Source organism: Haliotis rubra, unplaced genomic scaffold (assembly GCF_003918875.1).
Source record: "Haliotis rubra isolate DU_JTF1 unplaced genomic scaffold, ASM391887v1 Scf87, whole genome shotgun sequence".
Lineage (NCBI taxonomy): Eukaryota > Metazoa > Mollusca > Gastropoda > Lepetellida > Haliotidae > Haliotis > Haliotis rubra.
The window spans coordinates 2,113,883-2,138,763 of NW_025767601.1; the positions used below are offsets into that span (position 1 = coordinate 2,113,883).

Below are 24,881 nucleotides of genomic sequence, written 5' to 3' on the forward strand. Positions count from 1 at the left end.
CCATCTTTCTGAAGGTTATAGAGGGTTCCTCAGGATGAGGGAGATGTGTGGAAACATATGGTGCATAAAACGTTCGTCAAAGAAACTTACCTCCTTATGCCGTGTTAGAATACTTAGAGTTAATGTAAAATTCTCCAGTATTTTAAATTCTATATATTTAAAAATACATGTACACAAACCTTCCCGTATGTTTTGTTTGTTTGTTTGTTGTTTAACGCCGCACTCAGCAATATTCCAGGTATATTTCAGAGGTCTACAAATTGTAAATTTATGTAATATCACAATGAAACATTATAATGCAGTCTATACAATATAATCTATCAGTGTATCAAAATCCGATGGCGTGCGAGAAGTATAATTTAATCATATTGCGGTTACATAAGAAGATCTTGATATTAATCCAAAACTTTAACTATCGACATATGGTTGGTTGGTTGGTTGTTTAACGCCGAACTCAGCAATATTCCAGCTATACGGCGGCAGTCTGTAAATACATTTGTCTGGACCAGGTCAACGAGCTTGACCACCCGATCCGGTTAGTCGCCTCTTATGACAAACATGGGTTGCTGAAGACCAAGTCTAACCCGGATCTTAAATGGTATCGACATATGGAATCATGGCACACCTCCATATACAATGTGACCTTGTCTGAAATAAATGTGAGCGACAAAACTCTTTTAGAAATCTCCGTCGATTGTTCGATTCCGACAATAGCCTGTGCAGGTGTATTGTGTAGCTTGTTTTCAGGGACATTATGTGAATTCTGGTAGGACAGGGAATACTTCCCTTGCGAAGAGCTCATGTCATTACTGAATTTCAGCGGTCCATAAAATTTCAACAGCAATTTCTCCATTTATACCAAATGTAATGTTTTCGAGGATGGTCAAGACGTATTCTTCCACTGACTTTGTATATTTTAACTAAGGAATACACAAGTAATACACGTATTCCCTTGCATAGTAGTATATGCAATATCAAAGGTTTTGTCTTCCCGTGGTTCCCCAGGGTAGAATGCGTCCCCAGCACTCTATTGCTTGTCGTCGTTAAATGCGACTAAAATCGGCAACCTGTTTACAGTGGGGAGTGGAACAGGAGCCAGGAACATGTGCTCCCTTTGCCAACTCACAACGTCGACCCTTACTTCACAAGATTGGTCGTAGTAAGGTTATTATTATATGTTTTACAGACTAAAGATAATACGCAGCACAGATGGTTCGGGTGATCCTGGCACAGTCAGGCTGGTAAGGCCCATCATCAGCTCAGGGCCCTTGCCCCCTTCTACACGCAGCCCAGACAGCGAATGGGACTTCTCCCAGGAAACGCTGCCTAGTCGAACCCACAAGAACGTTCCGGAGAATATGTAAACTCCCCAACACTGCAGCCTTCTGCATTACCCAGAGTGTCAGAAGGGCTGTGCTCCCGGGCACTCTCCTGATCTGCGCTAAGAGAGCAGGAGGTACCAAACCAAGGGCACCAGAGAACAATGGGCAGTCTGACGACAGTGTACTTAGGATGCAAGCAAGACATTTCAAAGGCCAGGTCTACATATTAGTATGCTTTTCCTGAATCTTGCCAATCACGTTGCTATCAAAAGGGACAGAAAATTCAATGATTTATCAAAGGACAAGATCTGGTTTGTTGGCAGGAATTCTTCTGAGGCTGTATATGGGCCTATTCCACAGAAGTTTGAAAGCATCATTTTTCATGACACCCTTGACATGTTCAGGGTCGTACCATGGATGTACCTTAGAGTCAAAGCCACAAGCATGGCGGAGACAGTAGTAAAAGCAGCGAGCCATGCCATCATGTCGTTTAAGATATGCTATTTGAGCCGAAGAAGGACATCCACTGACAAGGTGTTAGACAGTCTCTGTATATTCATTGCAAAGTCGACATTTCATGTTAATATTTTCTTTAAGAATCACATTTTGGCGATTGCGAGTGGGAAGTAACTGGTCCTGAGCAGCAAAAAGAAAGCCCTCAGTTTCACATTTAAGACCAGCCGACATCATCCAGGCAAAGTTTTATTATTATTGGATATTTATATAGCACACATATCCACGCACTTGGGTTCTGTACTGTACACTCGGGGTGTGACAACACTAAAAGAGTCTGCACACAAAGTTGACTACAAGGTTTTGTACACCCGCTCACAGGTGGGCTCGATCCCGGCACCTCATGCTCGCTGGATCACTAGCCTGGCGCCTTAGCCAGCTCGCCCACCACGCCCCCTGTTCCTGTTCATGATAACTAGGTTTTGATAGCTATAACTGATTCGTCAGATATGAATTAGTTGCTTTTAGTCATATTAGTGATATAATGCATTGCCAGAAGGCGGTGACTCATGGCCAATCTGGTAATGTTCAACGAAGAATTTTATGTATCTCCAATTTATTGTGTTTGGCAGCACCAGCCTTGCGATAAATTTGGAAGGCAAAGTTATAAATTTGTGTCATATAAAACCCCTTAATGTTCGGAGTTTGCATGCTGGTGTCAAAATGCGATGAAACATTCTTGTTCACATTCCGTAGTAGGTAGGGAGAGGGGTTGCTGAAATATGTTCCTTTCACAATGTCCTAACCGTTATCTGGTTCCAATCATTCTTGAAAGAACACGTCTAGAAGTTGAACCAGAAATTATTAGTGATGCATCTCAACATGCTGATTCCATATGATAGAGATATTTTTAGAGAGGAATAGAATTAAACATAACGTTCAAAAATATATATATATCTCAATCTGTTTGGGGCGGTGGGGTGGCTTATTGGTTAAAGGCCCTAGGGTTCGCTCGTCATGCCGAAGACCCGGGTTCAATTCCCCTGATTGGCACAATGTGTGAAGCCCATTTCTGGCGTCCCCCGCCGTGATATAGTTGGAATGTTGCTAAAAGCGGCATAAAACCAAACTCATTGGTAGGCCTGAAGTTGACCTACCAATCTGTTATCGATAAATTTATTTGCAAATTAAAGGTATACAAGGAAGAAACATGTGCGTGTTGTTCTAACAATTACCCACCTATTCACCATCTCAAATATTACCCTTACTAAATCTGTTCAAGGTGATTACTTGAACATCGGAGTGTCCTCATTCCATTCTGATGCTACAACTCAAAATCATGTGACAGATTCCCATTTAGTGAATGATGTAGTGGCAAGGAAGACAGCACAGACTTCAGTGTAAAACTGTGATGGCCGACATATGGCCTCTTCAAAGCCCTGGAAGATCCTGGAATTTAAAACTCATGAGGCAAGAAAATTAGTTGTTAGCCAGCTGCCTCCTCCTACATCACCTTTATCTCATTCTCCCGTTCTGCTCAAAACACTTCTGTGACATGTCAGACAGTCCTTACTTGGGTTTTCTGCGATCAAACCTTTCAAATGGTATCCACGTGTCACAACAGAAGCACATTAACATCTGAAACCATTGTTGAGCCTAACCACTATGTTGAAAGTCAACCTGCAACTCAGACTGAAAATACTCCGAAAAAACAGCTGTTCAACTCTCCAGAAACGAGAAATGAGTATGGTTTTACGCCGCTTTAAGCAAAATTCCAGCAATATCACGGGGAGGACACCAGCTTTGGGCTCCACACGTTGTACCCTTGTGGGGAATCGAACCCGGGTCTTCGATGTGCCAAGCGGACGCTTTAACCATTAGGGTACCCTTCCAAAAACACAAAACAGGACCTCATCTCCCGGCGATAAAGCTTCGTAATTCGTTTGGACATCCAGCTGTGGAGATGACCCGTGTTGTATCATATGTGGAAACTGCTGGAAGTCATAGAAAGAAGAAATTAAAACCCTATTTCCGATGACATCCTAAGGGTCACAATTTGGATCAAGTTAGAAATACAAATCCCCAGGCAAAATGTACCTATAGACATAGTCAAACGCTTTCTCCACATCTCTAAATTCTGGTATTCCTATATCCAAAGTGTGGAACATGATACAAAAGCTCCAAGGCAAATGGGCACAGTTTCTCTTCACTACCTTAAAGGACGTATGAAACTGATATTGCCGTTAGACATGGTGAAACACTAGCCAAAGTTTCTTGCTAAGTCCCAGAATTTATTAAGTATCAGACACAACAAGAGAAGTAAAAAAGTATTTTTCAAAATTTCTAAAATTCTGATAAAGGTCAAGTGTTTTTTTACAAACTCATGATACTGGAACGAGAACTGAAAACACACACTATCCGTTCCTGAAGCATGTACCTGAATCATAATTATCTTAAGACGCTGTTAAAATATGTTTGATCAAATATGAATTTCTGATTATCTCCCGGTTTCTTTAACCACTTGTCTCTGCAAAACTATTGAACGAATGATTAACACAGATTAGTTTGGGACGTAGTACCTCTGGATATCCTTTGTTAAAAATAAAGCATTTTCACAATGCCCATGATTCTACCTGGAAGTACCGTTACAGACAGTCTTCGAATATATCAAAAACAGAATACATGACTTCAACACTTCATCATTTTCTGTGAATCCGTATCATGCCTACGGGCACTTAAAGAGTCAACTCAAACCATCTACTAATTCTTGATATTTTAAAATTATATAAATTGAATACTGGCTAAAGCTGGCTTTGTTGCTCACCTAGTCACATCGGTACTGCGGGTAGCCAAGAGATGATCCTACAGCTGAGTACATCTATATCAAAGTTTACGACATCGACTGGTGTTTTAATCCCTGTATAATAATGTGTTCATTTTTGTTGGTAAGCATTGCACACAAACAAATCGTCAGTATTGCTGGGGAATCAAACAGGAAGCAGAAGAACTGTAAGTGCCCAGGATCTACAGTAAGGTGGTCTAGTTTCAGTTGTTAGTCATCTTTTACCTAGTTTTAGTATATACAGAACCATGTGTTGAAAACTGATTTCTTCTAATATCGATATGGTTTGTGTTATACCCTGTGATTCCTTCCAGGCTGTTCTACTGTTCTTTGTCGACAGGTATTTAAGAAAAAAATAACCTATTCTCACCGCGATTTGGCTCCAATAATGCGCTGTCCACGAAAAGGTTCCGTCCCTAGTGCCCTGTTATACAGATGACTGAAGTGGTTGAATTAATTTGATTATTTACAAGAAACACAGTACAGAGCAACATCCTTGATGCTTTAACTACGAGTCGAAATGTTAGTTTTTGTACTGTAATTCACACTTAACTTGACAAAATGCACAAACACTTTTGAAATAAATATATCAAGGTATCGCTCGGGATTCTGGAAATGGCCACTTGATTTTCACACGGTATTAAATATTCAGTAAGGTCGGTTATGGCGACAAAACAACATCAGCCCTTGAGAAATGCAAACTGAAACGGTAAAAGCGAATAAGAACTAAATAGGATAGCAAAATGGAAGTAATAGGGGGATCACATACTTTATTGGACAAAATAACCTTCAGCAACAGATCTTATTTTGTCCATATTTGATACTAAAATTGCACCAATTGCATTTTATGGCAGTGAAATATGGTGCTTTACGTTTCGTGAAAGTACACAAAAAGTCCAGAGTAACTTCTGCTTTATGGATAACAACTTCTCTTTATTCGTGAGTGCGACATTTCGATACAGATTCTTGTACCGTTGCCAAGCATGACAACGGTACAAGAATCTGTATCGACAACGGTACAAGAATCTGTATCGAAACGTCGCACTCACGAATAAAAAGAAGTTGTTATACATAAAGTTCGTTCTATATTGTACTTCCCAACTTCTAAAATGCCACTCAAAGAAGGAGATGTATACAAACGAATATTAAATTTCAAATCTTTCTGATTACCATTATACGTACAATCTTAGCTAATATATCATGTGATATCGCTGCATTTGTCAATCGTAACGGTAAGTCCACGGTAGGTTTCCGCTGAAGCGACTGCAGTCAATGATACTCGCCTGAATGCGTCTCAATTAGGTTCGATATATAATGTTATATCCACAAAGCTTGAAATTCACTTGCTTTTTTAGAAGTCAAAGTCTGAGATTGAATCCTCCTGGGAACTGCAGCAGCCATTAGGCATTTGGCCTTTCCAAATCTTTACTCGTGGTTTATCGACGACGTAATCAGAAGACGCCCTTCAACTGGTGTTGAGAAAACTGGCCCAAACTGAAAGTTTTATGTCTCTTTTAAGGGCAGGATCACCAATTGACTGCAGCTGAACAAGCCAATGTTTGTGAATAGGTTTAATGGATTTGCTATGTCATGCACAAGGGCAATATTTCCCAAAGACTCGTCAGCTAATTCCGGGTGAATGCGTTAAATATGTTTGAACATTTTGGGACAAGCTTTCTGTGTTCCATGTACTGTGGTTTCCTGACAAGTTAAAAGGCGAGACTGTTATATCCCAACATCCAGTGGTATCAGGCTTAAATTTCTACCGAAGGGGTGAATATCGATCAATAAACAACCGTGGAACAACTCACTGCATCTATTCCTTCTTCAATTCAATGAATATTACAACTGTTTATGGTTGACGGTACATACATAGCTAATGCACATTTGACTGGGCGTCCTAGATGCTCAGGGCCGAGTTTTGAGATGTACAATTCCATACATATATGCTGACATGCATCGAAAGGCAAAATGTGAAAATCACACTTTGAGTGAGCGAGTGAGTTAAAACTTAAAGTCACATCGGCAATATTTCAGCCATATCGTGACTAAAACATGATAAAACTTCATCATAAATACATGTAAATCACTAAAAGCCTGTCAACGAAGGACAGTAAAACCATCTAGAATATCACAGACATCAGAAATAAAACTAGTATCTATCTCTAAAACTGGATTTCAAATTAGGACAATACAATATAAAAAACGGGCTATAGATCGCCAGCAACCGAAGGTAGATCACCATACTAGGGACCATGGGGAATTTAAAATCACACAAATGCTTGAAATGTACTTTGAAGGTTTTAGGACTTATGTATAATCACACTTTGAACCAAATGATGGTGTAAGGTTTTTCACACAATTTCACTCTGACCCCGTAGTTGAAAATTCATGCTGTCAATCCGGTGTCTGTACAGGACGTCGACCCTTGGGTGAAATGTCACGGTTAGGAAAAAAAGTCGACGTCCAGTCCATTTGATCTTATACCAATTAACAGGGGATTAATAAATCCACCAAGGACAGTTCACAGTTTTATTGTACAGTAAACACACAAAGGATCAAAAGGCATTGTCCATAAAGTGTTTGCAACGCATGAGATACAACGCCTTGTTATGGATATCATTAGTCTCTAGATAATATCCCCTGCTCTCGGGCTGCCGATTTGAAATTGACTTGCAATGCGCTGTCTGAAGTAGTCTCAGAAGTGCATGTGGTGTGTTACAGTTATGATGTCTACAAAATAGGGTACATGAGCTGTATATGCTATGCTGTTGCACTGTAGACATTTCATGATATTGACGGAAACTGGACGTGGCATCTTAGAATAGCTTAGTTGTAAAAGACAGTCACTCGATGTTTACAAGAAGTGAAGCTGTGTTCTGTCACCTCCCCATCCCTTGGTCTTCACAAAACAGGCATGGTAAAAACGTTCCGATTCTCGCCAGGGAATAAAACCCTGGTGTATGTAACCAGGGCACGTTCCTTGTGTTTGGACGTTGTTAGGAGGGTACCGTACTGACGGCGTACTTATCGTCGACACAAGATAGGGGTACACTGCAGATGAGCCCTCCCACTGTGCCTTTCCAAGCTATTGTAACATGCCTTGGGTTACGTCTTTCTCTGGTACCTTCCATGTGCTGACGTAGCGGGCAGTCATGTAATTGTACTTGGTGACATCCAAATGGTATTGGTCTGGCTCTTGTAGTCATGCCAGTGACACGGTCCCGTTTCTCAAGCGTCAATCTCAGCATCATGTTCTGACTGGCTTCAGTGATAATGCAGTTGTCTTCTCAACCATTTACTTCATACCGCATATCTGCAGGAAGAACCACATACACCTTGTAGTTTTAGAAATTTCACGAGAAAGCATTTTTTCGGTGCATTGTGATTACCAATATGTCAGGATGTCAAATTTGTTCATGAAGTCCAAACCGTGACAGATCTTCGACGTTCTTTACAAGTAATGTACAATTTTCATTAAAATTAATTTCTGTGCGTTTTCAATGTGTGCTTGTATATGGAACATTCATTTAATTGACAGCCTGGATGTAATATTAACACTTGAACACATTTTGTGATGTTTATGCCACAGTTCACCTTTGTTATACCTATACAGACTTACATCAATAATTACACTGACAGATCACACAAGTCCTTCAAAACCCTCTGCAGGAAAATCAATGTGATGAGATTTTCAGACTCTGCTAAAGAAGTCATTCCACGAAACATGAGAGGACAGCCCGACACCTGATTTATTGTGTTTAAGGTTTCCAGGTATTGGTAAATTGGTAGATCACGATCCATTAATGCATGCTTGTTGCAGACCCCGAATCGAATTCCTCATGCTTTGAGCAGGTTTGGCGTAGCTGCTGTACAGAATTTGATTAAATGAACAAGGGACGACAAAATGCCTAAGATTGAGATCAGAAAACCACTAATATATTAACGTCTTTCACAACACAATGTAAGATATCTTTTGATTCCTGAAATTTCGTTTGGTATCGTTATAGCACGTTAACCTTATGAGAAGTCTATTCGAGATCAAGCAGTAGATTATTCCCAGTCCACCATTGGTGCCCTGCTTGTAACTCTCTGTCCCGTATAATGCTATTGAGATGCAGGTCAGACAAACCCCGACAGCTTCCTAAAATCACTATCCTTAAAGGTATTCTTTTTAATCTGTTTATTGAAATGGGTGTTTTTATTCACCTGCATTACGCAGAAGGGGTCTGTCTGGAAAGTGTAAGTGGATGTTGAGTGGCCTTTGCGGAAATGAATGCTGCGAGTGTCTTCTTCAGACGAACGCTTTTGCCTTTGTTTTTAATGTTGTTACTGTAACGTTGAAAAAAAATATTCTAAAGGTCAGTTCTTTGGTTATTGGATCTGAAAGTTTTTCACACTTGTATTGGGAAAGTCGTCGAAGTGTCATTGATGTGCATAAGTTTGCTCTTTCAGCGAGCATTCGAGGTGATCGAATCGGTCAACGCAACCCACGCAATATATCTGTATGCAAATTATTCGATAATGAGGCTCTGATCCCTGTGATTTCAGCATAGTTGAAAAGTCTAATTGTGAATAATTTATTTGTGCACATTTATGTTGCACCTGAATACTAAAAGAAGTAATTAACCTTTCGATGCATGCGTTACTGATCATTGCATCTAAACGGAGAATCGAAACGAATACAGTAACCATATTAACACATCTCTTTCAATCAGTAATAAAATGAAACGTACAGAATTTGATTAAATGAACAAGGGACGACAAAATGCCTAAGATTGAGATCAGAAAACCACTAATATATTAACGTCTTTCACAACACAATGTAAGATATCTTTTGATTCCTGAAATTTCGTTTGGTATCGTTATAGCACGTTAACCTTATGAGAAGTCTATTCGAGATCAAGCAGTAGATTATTCCCAGTCCACCATTGGTGCCCTGCTTGTAACTCTCTGTCCCGTATAATGCTATTGAGATGCAGGTCAGACAAACCCCGACAGCTTCCTAAAATCACTATCCTTAAAGGTATTCTTTTTAATCTGTTTATTGAAATGGTGTTTTTTATTCACCTGCATTACGCAGAAGGGGTCTGTGTGGAAAGTGTAAGTGGATGTTGAGTGGCCTTTGCGGAAATGAATGCTGCGAGTGTCTTCTTCAGACGAACGCTTTTGCCTTTGTTTTTAATGTTGTTACTGTAACGTTGAAAAAAAATATTCTAAAGGTCAGTTCATTGGTTATTGGATCTGAAAGTTTTTTCACACTTGTATTGGGAAAGTCGTCAAAGTGTCATTGATGTGCGTAAGTTTGGTCTTTCAGCGAGTACAGTCGAGGTGATCGTATCGGTCAACGCAACCCAAGCAATATATCTGTATGCAAATTATTCCATAATGAGGCTCTGATCCCTGTGACTTCAGCATAGTTGAAAAGTCTAATTGTGAATAATTTATTTGTGCACATTTATGTTGCACCTGAATACAAAAAGAAGTAATTAACCTTTCGATGCATGCGTTACTGATCATTGCATCTAAACGGAGAATCGAAACGAATACAGTAACCATATTAACACATCTCTTTCAATCAGTAATAAAATGAAACATGACAATATAATTCGTCTTGTTCGAATATAATGCTCCTAATATATTTCTATCCAACGTCGCACGAGTGTCACATTTATTCAGGAAAAAGGTAAAAGCACTTGTGTGATTTGTCTATGAAAATGGTAATACAATTAAGTAGTAATAGATAAAGCTTATGCGCAAATTTCTGAACAAATAGAATCATTGTTCTATCAAAAAGGTTGGCGCCATCTCTATCGATTGTCGATACGGAGAAAACAGTGCGGGCGAAATTCGGCATGGAAAGCAGTCCGAACTCTATCCCAGGATGAATCTGGTTACATGAATAAAGGTTATTCAGCTCAAACCAGTTCACAAGAGTATCTGATCTGATTTATGTGCTTGATTTATCTACTAAAAGTCATTTTAAATAAATTCAGCTATCCATCAGCAATATCTTTTGAATGAATATCTGCATTTGTGTTGAAAAGATTCTGTGGTAAGTCGAATTAAACAACATTGCTTCACTGGTAATAGACAGATAGGTGTATGATGTAAAACTGCCAACATGTAATTTCGTACACTCACTTGGCTTGAATGGGCGGGTAAGCTAACAGTGAGGGGATAAAAAAACCGTAAGTATTCTGCTGAATTATACAAATGCATTGAGTTGCAATTGTTTACAGGTTTGACACCTCTCCCTCACAAGTGAGATATACATGTTTTTCCCACGTACAGTGGACCCGTGAAGGTCCGGGTTAGAATTGGTCTTCAGCAACCCATGCTTGTCGTAAGAGGCGACTAACGGGATCTGGTGGTCAGGCTCTCTAACTTGGTTGTCACATGTCATCGCATCCCAATTGCATAAATCGATGCTCATGACGTTGATCATCAACATCAACCAACCAACCAAACCAACCCAAGTACAGTGGTACACTTTCAGTCTCAGCTGAGATTCAGTCAGGTATCGAAGTATTATCGAACCAAGTGGTATGGATTAATTAAGTATGTCATCCACAATGCCAAAAAAGGTTGATTGAAGTCATGATTAATATATACTTAACCGAAGAAGAGCAATGCTACAAAATGGCAAGTCATGAAATTTGGAATTTTGTTCGAACATTAGTGACAATGAACTTGGTGTGATACTTGACCTTTGTTGTAAGCTTTTCGATTGGTCTTGCAAAATGATGATCTGTGAAAAGTCATAATAGTTCTGATATTCATCGATTTACATCTGATGAAATGTTATACTGAAAATTGTTCCTACCATATGCCTTGCAAGCCGGTGCACATATCAGCCCCGACATTGAACGAAATGATTAGTTCCTATATGGGTCGTTCCTATGAATTCGTGTCGAGAAAACATGCACCAAGTTTACAGGGACGTTTTTAAAACACCCATTATAATGTCAGCATTGCAAATGTATTTAAGACTAACATGACTGAGTTTATGATTATATTTATGTTTAAGAATCTGTAAAATGGTTGAGTGAGTGAGTTTAGTTTTACGCCGCACTCAGCAATATTCCAGCTATATGGCGGGTAAAATGGTTGAGCGTGTTAATAAAACCATATAACTGTATTCATCTGCATGCCTTTGCATTTGATTATCAAATATCCTGCTGTAGAAATACACGCAATCTGTACATGTTTTAGCTCATCCAAGACTCGACAATTTTGATACATTAAATATTGGTTATAGTGGGGGAGTGAGTTTAATTTAAGTCACGTCAGAAGTATTTCAGCCATATTGTGACTTGACCAAGTTATACAATTCTACAATACTTTTAAACAACACATTTCAAACGAAAAGGACAGTGAAATAATTAGAAGATCACAGATAGAGTTTTAAAACTAGTATGAAAATCTAAAACTCTAAGGCTATGAATTGCCAACAACTGAAGGTAGATCACCAACATTTTATACTAAATACACGATAAATCCCACCCAAAACCCTACATGTGTGGCAAGCGTGCCATGTACGCATCCAATGTCAATCTTGAATTTTATCCTCGAAAATACATGTAGAGTTCTCATCTCTTCACACGGTACCCAAACATTACTATAGTATTCACGGAATGTGTGCATTACGTTATTACATGACACGGCCAGTTATCAGTCAGTTGGGACAGGCAGTCTTGGCAATCACAGGGCCATTTCCCTTCCACTGATTCATTTGCCTTGAACTAAAGGATGCCCATTGCCAAGTTGAATGTGTGACAAAAGGGGTGACGTCTACATTCTAATAGTCGACTTCCGAGTTTAACTTTAGCAGCTGCACCAATTGGTGTTGACACTTCACAACCACTTTGGTACATGGGAGCAGAGAAACAACAAGTTCAAAGAAGGAGTTGTCTCTCTGCTCCCATGACATCTTCGAGTTCAATACAAAACATCCAAATGCACTAGTATGGCGTTCTGTATTTATTATGTACCCTCCTATTTTGCATTAATCTGTTACTTAATAAAACAACTTATAGCGTAGTGATACATACTTTCAAGGGGTTCAATACGGAATCTTGGGTGCAATATGGAATTTGACCACGTCATCCGTATTGCACCCCTGTATAACTACAATACGTTTACATGGGTATATAACAAAATCGAGTATGCTCTTTTGATCAATATTTCAAACAGCATTATATGATTTTTGCTCCACAGTCAAAGCCTCAGTAAAGCGTTCAAGAAGTTTTATGGTGGACATGTGGAGGACATTTCCAAATGTAGTGTATCAATGAAAAACATAGTGTCCATTTTAACTTGGACCATACGTTTCCATGGGTTTTGTTCAGTTTAAACAGTTGGATATTCTCAACGTTTCGCGAAGACCCGGTACCACCACTATTTGACAGTGATTCATGGATACACATTCACGATATAGTCGTGCGTTCCATTATGCTTCCAGCAGAGTTATCTTATGGATTTGGGGGCTTTTGATAACTGTCGCACAAAAGTCAGCTGGTTGTGTAGCCTAGTGGTTAAAGCGGTCACTTGTCCCGGGTTCGATTCCCCACATGAGTATAATGTGTGAAGCCCTTTTCTTGTGTTTTTCTCTGTGGTATTGCTTGAATGTTACTAAACGCGACGAAAAGCCACACTCACTCACTCATTCGCACAAACGAAAGTATATATTGATTTCATGTGTGGGAAATAATGAAACACAAATGAAATGATTGTTCAATGGTAATGTATTTGATACGAGTTTCACATTTCTTTGATTGGCATTCTAGAAGTTGGGTAGATGAAGAATGAGGACTATTTTTATGGATATACAAATTCTTTATTCTATACAGGCGACGTTTCAACATAGATTCTAATGTCGTTGTCAAGCACGTGGTACATAGGAAGTAATTTGGGTGAAATATATACATGAGATGTTTGTACAATAAATGAGGGATGAGGCGAAAATGTTTTGTTTATACACTCCACCCTTGACACTCACCCTTCCCCTGACAGTACCATAAAACTTATCAACGGATGCATCAGTTCCACCTACTTCACATGGAAAGATAAAATAGTGCAACAGACCCATGGCCTCCCTATGGGTTCCCCACTATCCTCCCTCATCACTGAGATCTACATGACCCACCTAGAAGAAACCGCCCTTGAAACGTCCCCAATCCAACCCATCTGCTGGTTCCGTAAAATAGATGATACTTTTGTCATCCTTCCTCCATCTTACGACCCTAACGTCCTTCTCCAACACCTGAACTCCCAACACCCCCGGATGCAGTTTACTATGGAATTAGAAACAGACAACCAGCTTCCCTCCCTAGATGTCCTGGTCCAGAGAGATGACAAGAAGCTCAACACCAGCGTCTACAGCAAACCAACACATACGGACCAGTATCTCCATTTCTCCTCCAGTCACCCTATCCAAGTCAAGAGAGGGATAATTTCAACCCTGACCAGACGAGCCAAGAACATCTGCTCCACAACCGCATCACTAGACACCGAGTTGGACCACCTGAGACACGTCTTCACCAACTACAACAAATACCCTGCATCGTTCCTCGACCCTGACACTAAACCTCCTCAAGCAGCAAACCAACATTGATGTAATCTTCCAAAGAGGCAACACTATATAGAACCTCCTGCAGGCTACAGGCGGATCGACCCAGGTAAAGAAGCCAGATCCCGCAGGGGTCGTCTAACAGATAGAATTCGACTGCGGCGAATCCTATATTGGTGAAACATCAAGACCAGTCACCATTAGGGTCAAAGAACACCAGGCCTCAGTAAGAAACAAAGACTCTAAATCCGCCATAACCGACCATCTTAAAGCCAACCCAAACCACAACATCAGTTGGAACACCACCAAAGTCATCGAGAGGAACCAGCCTGCTAACGCGGTCTCATCTATGCCGTTAGCAGCTTGAATCCGTAAACAGTCGTACCTTAGTGCAGTTTCCGGCTGTTCATGTTTTCGTTGGGGATGAGGCCGGTTCCTGATCTGATCATTAACATGCTGTCACAAGTGTTTTAGATTTAAGCCTGGCGAGCACAGTCGTGGAATTCTGGATGACTCTTAACATTGTCGTGTTGTAAAAGTGTTGCTCTTGGTAAGGGAACGATAACATCACGGACGTTGAAGAACGCCATCTCTGAATTATGAGGCTTGCCCGATGATTGCCATAAATTATCCCAAAACCACTATGTCGCTCGTGGCATGTCGTTTTTATTTTATGATAACCCGTGCTGTCTTGACAACGGTCCGTTGAACTGTGGATCATTTATGCTCGTGCACTTTAACGTGTATCCCACAGACGATAGCAAGAGTTTTGCAGTGTACAGTACACATGTGGTTGTGTCTTAGCTGCGCAGTTTTAGGGACTATTTTCAGACTACGATCGGTATTGTGTTTGGTCCTTTGTTCTGCACAGTGGTTACGGATCAACGGATTGCTTTTTTGGTATTTCATCTGACTTAAATGGTACAGATATTAACGAACACTTGGTAAGACGTGCAGAGACATCCACCTTAGGAGTGTAATGGGTTATCAGTTTCATAACGTTACTGCTGACATTTTCACCCGGGTGAAGGTTTTTGCTTAGTAGAGAATGACTGAGTAAAATTATGTTGTTTTAGGCCGTATCAGTAATATGGCAGGTATTCGCAGCTGGAATGATCACATTCTAAATGGCATTGTGTATTCGTGGAGTAAAGCTGGTGAACATATGATTTACTGGCTGAACTATACGTACAGCAGGTCCACGGTTCTCCTAAATGTTAGGTCGGTTTGACCACTTTGATTGAGTTTTATCTAAGAATAACACCGGATCATGATGTACTGATACTATAAAAGATAACACGTTTCTTGCTTCAAAAATCATTAGTGACCATATGAATAACCTTTTCTTTGCAAGGTTATGTATTTGCTAACGCTGGAGTAGCTGGTAAATTGCTACCTTGCGGTACTCCAATTTTCTGAACACATTAGACGATGTGGAACCCAGTAAGCCTTTTTAGATCCTGTCTTCTAAAAATCGTGCAATACATCAAGCATACGGCCTCGAAGATTCATACCATGATACCATACTTCCATGTCGTATCAAAGGCGCGTCAACGAATATGGATACAACATGTTGCCTATTAATAAAACCATTTCGGACAAACGATTCCAATCTCCCAGGAAGACCAATAGTGCTCCTCTGATGTCTAAAGCAAGACTGAATGGTCGTTGTCAAATCATTTGATTCAAGATACCAGACAAAGCGCCTGTTGGTCACTGTTCCATAGTTTTACAGTAAGGGTGAGTTCACCATTTGCTTCAATGACGAGAACAGGAGGCCAAGTATCTCTCTCAGAATAGAGTAACTTTGTAACAATTTCATCAGAAGAAGAACCATGTTTCAAATCTGATTCTGAATGTTGCCATTTTGGTTTTACGTTTAGCCATGGTTGTATTTATTGTGGCTGAGTAACCCTGCTCCCTGTCCGTCACAGAGCGCCAACAAGGCCAATTTTATACTAGCAAACTGACACCAAAGGGATACAGGAATATTATACTCCAGTAGATCCAGAGGATCAACTAGATTAGCCTTCTGTGTGTATGCTCCAGGTAGGTATATTAAACAACTTTATGAACAGAAGACCATTCAAAAGAAAGTTTACTGAGTCAAGATAAGTCAAAACTTAGGCTTGGCATGACCAGCCGAATGATAGAACCGAACCCATTCTACCACCGGCCTAGGTGAAGTAAGGATCAAAGGATCGTTTGTTTCAAAACATGCCTCAAAACCATTTTGATTTGTAAACAGATGCGCCACTATTAGGTACAAGAATGTTATATCTATGCACAGGGCTTCCTAAAGAACAGAGATCTGATCTCTTATGGCCTACAGCAGTGATTACTTTAGGCAGGCAAAGACAAAGAAATGACACATATGAAAGAAGTGGTGAATATATTTACCTTTTTATGTTTTGTAGTTTGATTTCGTGTTTCTGCTGTAATGTCACCTTCTTTTTTCATAATTCCAGCAAAGAAACATTAAGAGAGCACTCCGAATGTGTGGCGCTTCATGACATTAGCCTAGACCCAGTGTTACGCCATCTCTTTCATGTCCGCTTCACATTCGTAGACAATTGATGAGAAAATAACTCGTCCGAACAATTATTGTAAGGTTCGTGATCAATACAGATCAATACTGTCTAAAATGGTTCTGAGAAAGACACACACAATCTCCCTTGTTTTAATCCTGTCTTCAGCTCTGACAAAACTTAGTTAGACAAGACAGAGCTCGGAGTAATTGTTTTCATCTGATATTGTCGATTATTAAGTCATAGATTATATGGACAAAGTTCCCATCTGTTCTTGACGACTATTCAGTCCTAAATGAAATGGCCAAAGACGGGAATAGTCCCATAGCTGGTGTGTTGATGGTCAATAGAGTTGGCAAATGATAACACTGCTGTCTTCCTTTGACATACATTTCTGACAAACAAAATTGGACTGATGGATGAAACATTAATGGCACTTACCTTGAGTAACTTGAGTACGGTTGAGGAGTTAAAGAATAACCAACGAGGTACGAGTGATTACGGGAAATATGCCCGCGTTGAAATAATGTTCACAGTGCCGACCCTTGTTATTTATTTTAAAAAGACTACAATATATAACGCAATTTTATTGCAAAATAACAATGTGTAATAAAAAGAGTATTCGTATTCTTTGACCTTTATGTTTTCTTTTTAAATCTCGGAATGTCTGAGTATAGCACGTTCTAATTATCAATGAAACGGTAAAAGTTGTCAATGAATTTGGATCATGAAAAGTAGTGCCGTCAACTAATCATATTTCTTCATCTGCTTAGCTCACCAATCAACGTTCAGAATTACTGAAAAGCACATGTGCGATTATCACCAATATAATCACCTGTGTATCCTAGCCCGTATGGGTAATAACTTGATGTATCCCACGATTCCGCCTGGAAAGATACTGTCCATGTGCTTGCACAGCACAGCGGGAAATGGGGCCGGTTTTTAATGGTAGATGCTTGTATTTGCTTTTCTGTTATTGCACAGAATAATGCAATAGTTATAAGAGCATATCCGAATCTATTGCCCAGTGTGATTGATATCCTGAGGTGAACTTCCCTAGAAGTCGCTTTTTAAGCCTGCAATGCCAATGTGTCATTTCCACCCCGCCCGTTTCTTTTCTCCATGACTAGAACTCGTCCGGGTTAGAATTAGTCTTCAGTAACCCATGCATGTCGTAAGAGGCGATTACGGGATCGGGCTGTCAGGATCGCTGACTATTATGACACATCCAAACTGCTTAGATCGATACCCCTCGTGTTAATCACTGGATTGTCCGGTCCAGACTCTATTATTGGCTTTAAACGTCAAATAAACAAAACAAATCAGATCATATTAAGTACCCTTCTTGTTTGTCGGTAGTTTACGTACCATTTGACCCAGATACCGTGTGGTCTATAGGCAAGGGGGATTCGTGTTCCTGATGAACACAGTCATGTTTGCTATGTTTTGGCAGGGGCAAATTGCCTTGTCATTTTGCATGCGGCGCCAATGAAGCCAGTGGAAATCAGAGAGAATCTTAACCGAGTTTATTTATTTTTCATCCAAAATTCTTTTTCCAACGTTTTCATAACGGCAGTAACTATATCCTTGAGTTCAAAAAGACCATTTAACTAGATTCATTGTCAGAGAGAGCCGTGATTCTTCTGAAATTCCGCAAAGCGGTATTTCCAGAGGAAGCATGTTGCATGTGCCTCTTGCAGTGTGCTGTTGGGCAACTGGAATACTTTTTATTAGAACTTACTTTTTGTAATAGACTTATTGAACTTAATCTTTGCGACAATAACGTGCTTCTAATAGCTAACTTAAAATGAATATGCAAATCAGGACTGACTGACTGAGTTTGGTTTTACGGCGCTTTTAGCAATATTCCAGCAATATCACGGCGGGGGACACCAGAAATGGGCTTCACTCATTGTACCCATGTGGTGAATCGAACCCGGGTCTTCGGCGTGACGAGCCAACGCTTTAACCATTAGGCTACCCCACCGCCCCTGGTGTGGTCTCAGGTGGTGGGAGCTGGTTGGCCTGAGGGGCAGCGCTCCCGGGGACAACACACCAAAAGCGCGTGCCCCCTTTGCCTTGCGCACTAGACCACTAGACTATCCCACCGCCCCCCAAATCAGGACTAATTGCTGGAATGGAGGGACACCCAAAGAAGCCGCCCTGTTAAAAACAGTACTGAAATCATGTATATTATTTTTAAAAAAGATGATGTGAAAACGTTCAGAAGCATCTACTTCACTTCCACATTGTTTTCCATATCTAGTGGTGATAATCAAGTAACCCTAATTAATTGTGATGACACAAAAAGCTCTTTGGAAATCTTCATATTCTTTGTTGTTTTTGCATTTTCACGTCTTGATATTGTATATTGAATATTTTCTTTGTTAATGGTGGGGTTGACGTAATGTTAATGTTATGCGTTGACATATGGTAGATGTGACGTTGAGTCATATTCCCAATTGTCATTATGATATGAACCGAATCAATCTGTCGTAGTGTTTTTGTAATATCACTTTGTATTTAGTTTTTTCGTTTAAAGTCGCACTCGGCACTATGTCAGCATCATGACGGCAGCCTGTGAATGACTTTGGTTCATACTACCCTGTGTTTGATATTACGAAGAACATGCAACAAGACCAGTGTGAGTGAGCTAGCGTTTACAGGGCGAGCCATAAGTAATACAGGTATGATACATTTAGAATTTTGGGGAAGACGAGTATGGTTTCCAAGCGACCGACAAACATAATCGGAGGGACCGGGGATTCAAACCAACAATCATAGGTTCCTGGCGTGCCTAACCCTGCAGAGCTAATTGCGGCGGCTAAGCAGACAAAGCCATCTACGTCCGCGCCGCTTGGTAATACATAATACATATTACTGGGTCCTCTGGTACGACTTAATCCAACTAGGGTCCATGCAGGTAGCAAAAGTAATGTAAGTCACCATGGTTCCTAGTATGGTGATCTACCTTCAGTTGTTGGCGATCTATAGCAGGTGTTTTATATGGTATTGTCTGCATTAATTAACATGTTTTAGTTTTCAATGCTAGTTTTATACCCATATCTGTGATACTATAGTTGTTTGACAGTCCGTCTATGACTGGTTATTTACCTACTTGTATTCATTGTGTATGCCCAACATATCTCGTCACTATATGGCTGAAATATTGCCGAGGTGACGTTAAATTTTAACTCACTCACTCACTGGTACGACCTAGATTTGGAAAATAAGCATCTGGTAGTGTGACTACTGTCGAAGCAACCTACTTGAAAGACGATAGAGTTGAATTTCACATGATGTCTTCTTTATATATACTGCATCCTCTTCCGCCTTTCCCATTAATTAATCCACGGCCGAGAGACCGACATCGATTCTAGAATGGGATCTCATTCTGGTCGTTATAACCTTACTCTGATGTATGTCAAAGGCAATAGCACTCGAACCCAGTTATCTAGTCATGCTGTCTCCAAATCTCTTATGTCTCAGTATTTCAAGAATGCAAAAAAAACCCAACTTTTCCTGACGTGAGTCCCACCTGAAAATGTTTGAAGGTCAACCCTAAGCGAAATTCATCATTCAAGTAGTTTGGTGTTAAGGGACTAAATTGATCGCTGAAATCTAGCAATGAATTTTGTAAAATAACGCTCTCGGATCCTTGACAGCAGTTTACAGCGCTAGTCAGTTTAGTGTTCTTACTGCGCTTCTCGTAATACTCGCCGGAGGTGATGGATCAAAGACACATTGCCTTACCGATAGTAAGGGCAGGAACAATAATATTATGACGTTAGTAATCATGTTATATATATATTTTTTTAAACATTGCCCTAAGGAAGGTGTAATTCCGCTTCAAAGAGAATGATAAAAGAGGTTTGTCCTAAGGCTTTTACTTGAACCTTAGAAATAATTTGCAAATCTGAGTGAGTGAGTGAGTTAATATTTAACGTCACATCGGTTATATCTCAGCCATATCGTGACGAAAATAATGTATATAATACAAAAATGAAAACATTGTCCACGGTGGACAGTAAAAATACTAGAGTATAACAGATGTGAACATAAAACTAACATGTAAAACTAACACAGTGTAATTAAAGAAGGCAATACAATATAAAACACGGGCTATAGATCGCCAGCATCTGAAGGTAGATCACCATAGTAGGAACCATGGGGGACTTACATTACTTTTGCTACCTGCATGGAGCCTAGCTGGATTTACTCCATCTCTTCAGCCGCTTGCGATTGTAGGATAATTAAGCCGAAATTTAAAAGAACAAAAATACTACTTTTAAAAACATGGTATGTGAAAATTTTACTTTGAAAGTTTTTTGGGACTTACGTACCCTCTCCGGAACACAAGAAGTTTATGCTACTTCAACCCCCTTTGAGGATACAGCCACTAACAATCTAAGTTGATAATCTGAACTACCAATTATAAAACTTTATCTATTTACAAAACACACATCAAAATTCATTTAACAAATCTATCTCTTTTAAAAAAATCAATGATTAAATGATAATTAACTTTATTAAAAAGGTCCTTTACTGTTTTGATATTGAAATATTTATCCCTTGTGATGGAATATTCAACACAGTCAAGCAGGACATGCTTGACCGTGGTTCTCTCATCACAAGGGTTACAAAACGGAGGATCCTCACCTTTCAATAGGTATGCATGAGTATATCTTGTGTGGCCAATACGACATCGTCGTATGATGACCTCTTCAAATCTTGACTGACAACCCAAGTAAGTGTAACCGATATAGGGTTTTATTTCATGTAATTTATTGATACCCACTTGGGTGTCCCACTTCTTCTGCAACAGATCACGGATGTAGGTTTCTAATGTTAGCAGTGTAATCAGAGTACGGGGTAAGAAGTGGTGTCACAGATTTGTTGAGTGCTGCCTTGGCAGCAAGATCGGCCATTGTATTCCCAGAAATGCCAACGTGGCTGGGTAACCAACAGGGGACAATGTCGTACTTGCCAGTTGCAAGATCATTATATAAATCAATAATTTCTAATAAAAGTGGATGTTTGCAGGAGAGATTTTTGATAGCCTAAATGCACGAAGGAGGGTCAGAAAAGATTTTTTATATTTTTTTTTATTTCCATTTTTGTTCCCACTCTACAACATATATAATACAGTAACATGCATATACTCACTCATATACACATATACATAGATAGATAGATGTACAATTTTTTCCCTTCAACTGAAAAAGATGGGTGGATTTACAGACAGGCATTCTTAGTTCCTGCAATCGTGCACATAGCTAATACAGTCGTATGTATGAGAGTGTACATAATTTTAGTCTCAAGTGGAAGGTAAAGTTTACAGATAGGCATTCTAAGTTCATTTAATCGTGCACATAGATAACGCATTCATATATTTTTTTATTTTTACATGTGTTTCCTTTCACTTAGAAGGTATGTTTACAGGAAGACAGTTTAAGTTCTGTCAGTCATGCACTTAAATAATACAATCATAAATATTAAGATGTACATGTGTTTCCTTTCACTTGGAAGGTGTGGGTTACAGATAGACATTAGACGTTCTGCCAATCTTACACATAGATAATACAGTCACAGTATAAAGATGTACATGTGTTTGTTTTCAATTGAAAGGTGTAGTTTACAGATAGATATTCCGTGTACATAGATAATACAGTTATACTTATAAAGATGTACCTGTTTTTCCTTCCAGTTGGAGAGTCTGGGTTCCATCGGTCGTGTACATAGATAATATAGTCATGCATATAAAGATGTACATATTTTTCGTTTCTATTATAAGGTATAGTTTACAGATAGGTATTCTAAGTTCATCCAGTCATGTACATAGATACAGTTATATATATAAAGTGAGTGAGTTATTATTTAACGTCACATCGGCAATATTTCAGCCATATCGTGACGAGAACACTTGACATTGAAATAGAATATATAGAGAGATTATAAAACCTGCCGACAAAGGACAGTAAACCAACTAGAGTATCACAGATAGATATGTAAAACTAGTAATTGAATCTAAAACATTTTAACTATAGGGGACAACACAATATAAAAATGGGCTATAGATCGCTAACAACTGAAGGTAGATCACCATACTAGGGACCATGGGGACTTACAGTACATTTGCTTCCTGCATGGGCCCTAGCTGGATTTACATCATCCCCTCAGCTGTTAGCAATTGAGATACATCTAGCCATACATTAAAATTACACATATTCTACGATTAAAAAACGGAAAGTTGAAATTTACTTTGAATGTTTTGGGATTTACGTACCCTCTCAGGAGGACAATAATTTTACAGTACTTTAACCCCTTTGAGGGTACAGCCACTAACAATCTGTGTTACTAATTCAAACTTCCAAACTTAAAATATTTATGTATTTACAAATCATTTAACAAATCTAATTCTTTTAAAAATGCAATAATTAAATGAGAACTGATACTATTAAAAAGATCCTTCATAGTTCGTGATTTAAAATATTTATCCCTTGTGATGGAATACTCAACACAGTCAAGCAAGACATGCTTGACCGTGATTCTTTCATCACAAGGGATACAAAACGGAGGATCCTCACCTTTCAATAGGTATTCATGAGTATATCTTGTGTGGCCAATACGACATCGTCGTATGATGACCTCTTCAAATCTGGACTGACAACCCAAGTAAGCGTAACCGATATAGGGTTTTATTTCATGTAACTTATTGATACCTACTTGGGTGTCCCACTTCTTCTGCATCAGATCACGGATGTAGGTTTCTAATGCAAGTTTTGTAATCAGAGTAAGGAATCAGAAGTGGTGTCACAGATTTGTTGAGTGCTGCCTTGGCAGCAAGATCGGCCATTGTATTCCCAAAAATGCCAACGTGGCTGGGTAACCAACAGAAGACGATGTCGCATTGGCCAGTAGCAAGATCATTATATAATTCGATTATTTCAAAGATGTTCATGTTATTCCCTTCTATTGGTAAGTATAGTTTACAGATAAGTATCTTAGTTCACCCAGTCGTATACATAGATACTACAGCCATATACTAGCATATGAGATGTACATATTTTCCTTTTCTATTGGAAGGTATATGTTTTCATATAGGTAGTTTAAATTCACCCAGTCGTGTATATAGACAATACAGTCATATACTAGCATATAAAGATGTACATGTTTTTCCTTTCTATTGGGAGGTATATGTTTCAGATAGGTAATCTATGTTCACCCATTTGTGTACACAAGTATACAGTCGTATTTATAAAGATGTATATGCCTTTCCTTTCGATTGGGAAGTATAGATTACAAATGGGCATTATAAGTTGAGAAAAGATTATGTATTGTTTATATTTTGGATGTCTATTGATATATTTAAGAGCTGTTAGTATTGCTTTTGTTGTAAAAATAGAGCCATTATCCCATAGTCGAAAGATATTGTTCTGGATCCAATGACAGTGGCACAAGCTACTGCACCACCATCCTTGGACCCACCTGTAAATAAGGATTTGTAATTACAATATTTACTTTTTAATTGATTATATTCTTGTTTATCTTGTCATTAGTTTCCGATTTTTTAAACGTAGTTAATGTTAGGTCGACTTGTGGCCTAACCAGTTGCCAAGGAGGAGAAGAAAGAAGACGGGAAGGAGATATATTTTCAAGAACAATGCCGGCAGCAGAAATGTATGGTTTAATTCTGAGCCCAAGAGGCGGAACAAGAGATAATTTCTTGCTGTATAAATCCTCATAGAGCGGAGTGAAGGGTTATATGCAGGGTTAGATTTGTTAGAGTACAGTTTTGTAATATATTGTAAAGATATTTTAATACGGCGTTGTGCAAGAAATGGCTCACCTGCCTCAACGTAGAGACTGTCAATAGGAAAAGTTCTAAAGGATCCAAGGCAAAGTCTTAGACCTTGGTGGTGAACAGAATCAAGAATTTTAAGGTTGCTTTTACAGGCTCCACCATACACGATGGAGCCATAATCAAGTTTGGAACGGAGCAGTGATCGAAATAGATGTAAGAGGGTAGTTTGACACCCTCTCCATTTTGAATTTGACACAGCTTTCAACAAGTCTAGTGCCTTCAGGCATTTAGTTTTTAAATATTTAATATGTGGTAAGAAAGTCAGATGAGGGTCATAACTATGTTCCAAGATCTTGGCCTC

The 24,881-nt window shown here is 39.3% G+C and overlaps 1 long non-coding RNA gene across 1 annotated transcript; it reads right to left on the reverse strand.

Annotated features, from left to right (window-relative positions):
* Positions 1–10,914: 10,914 nt before the first annotated feature.
* On the reverse strand, positions 10,915–17,932 carry LOC124263166. Its single transcript, XR_006894785.1, has 3 exons — positions 17,906–17,932; positions 16,725–16,729; positions 10,915–10,974 (listed from the first exon to the last, which is right to left on the reverse strand). It is a non-coding gene; the product is annotated as an uncharacterized LOC124263166 (long non-coding RNA).
* Between the last annotated feature and the right edge of the window lie 6,949 nt (positions 17,933–24,881).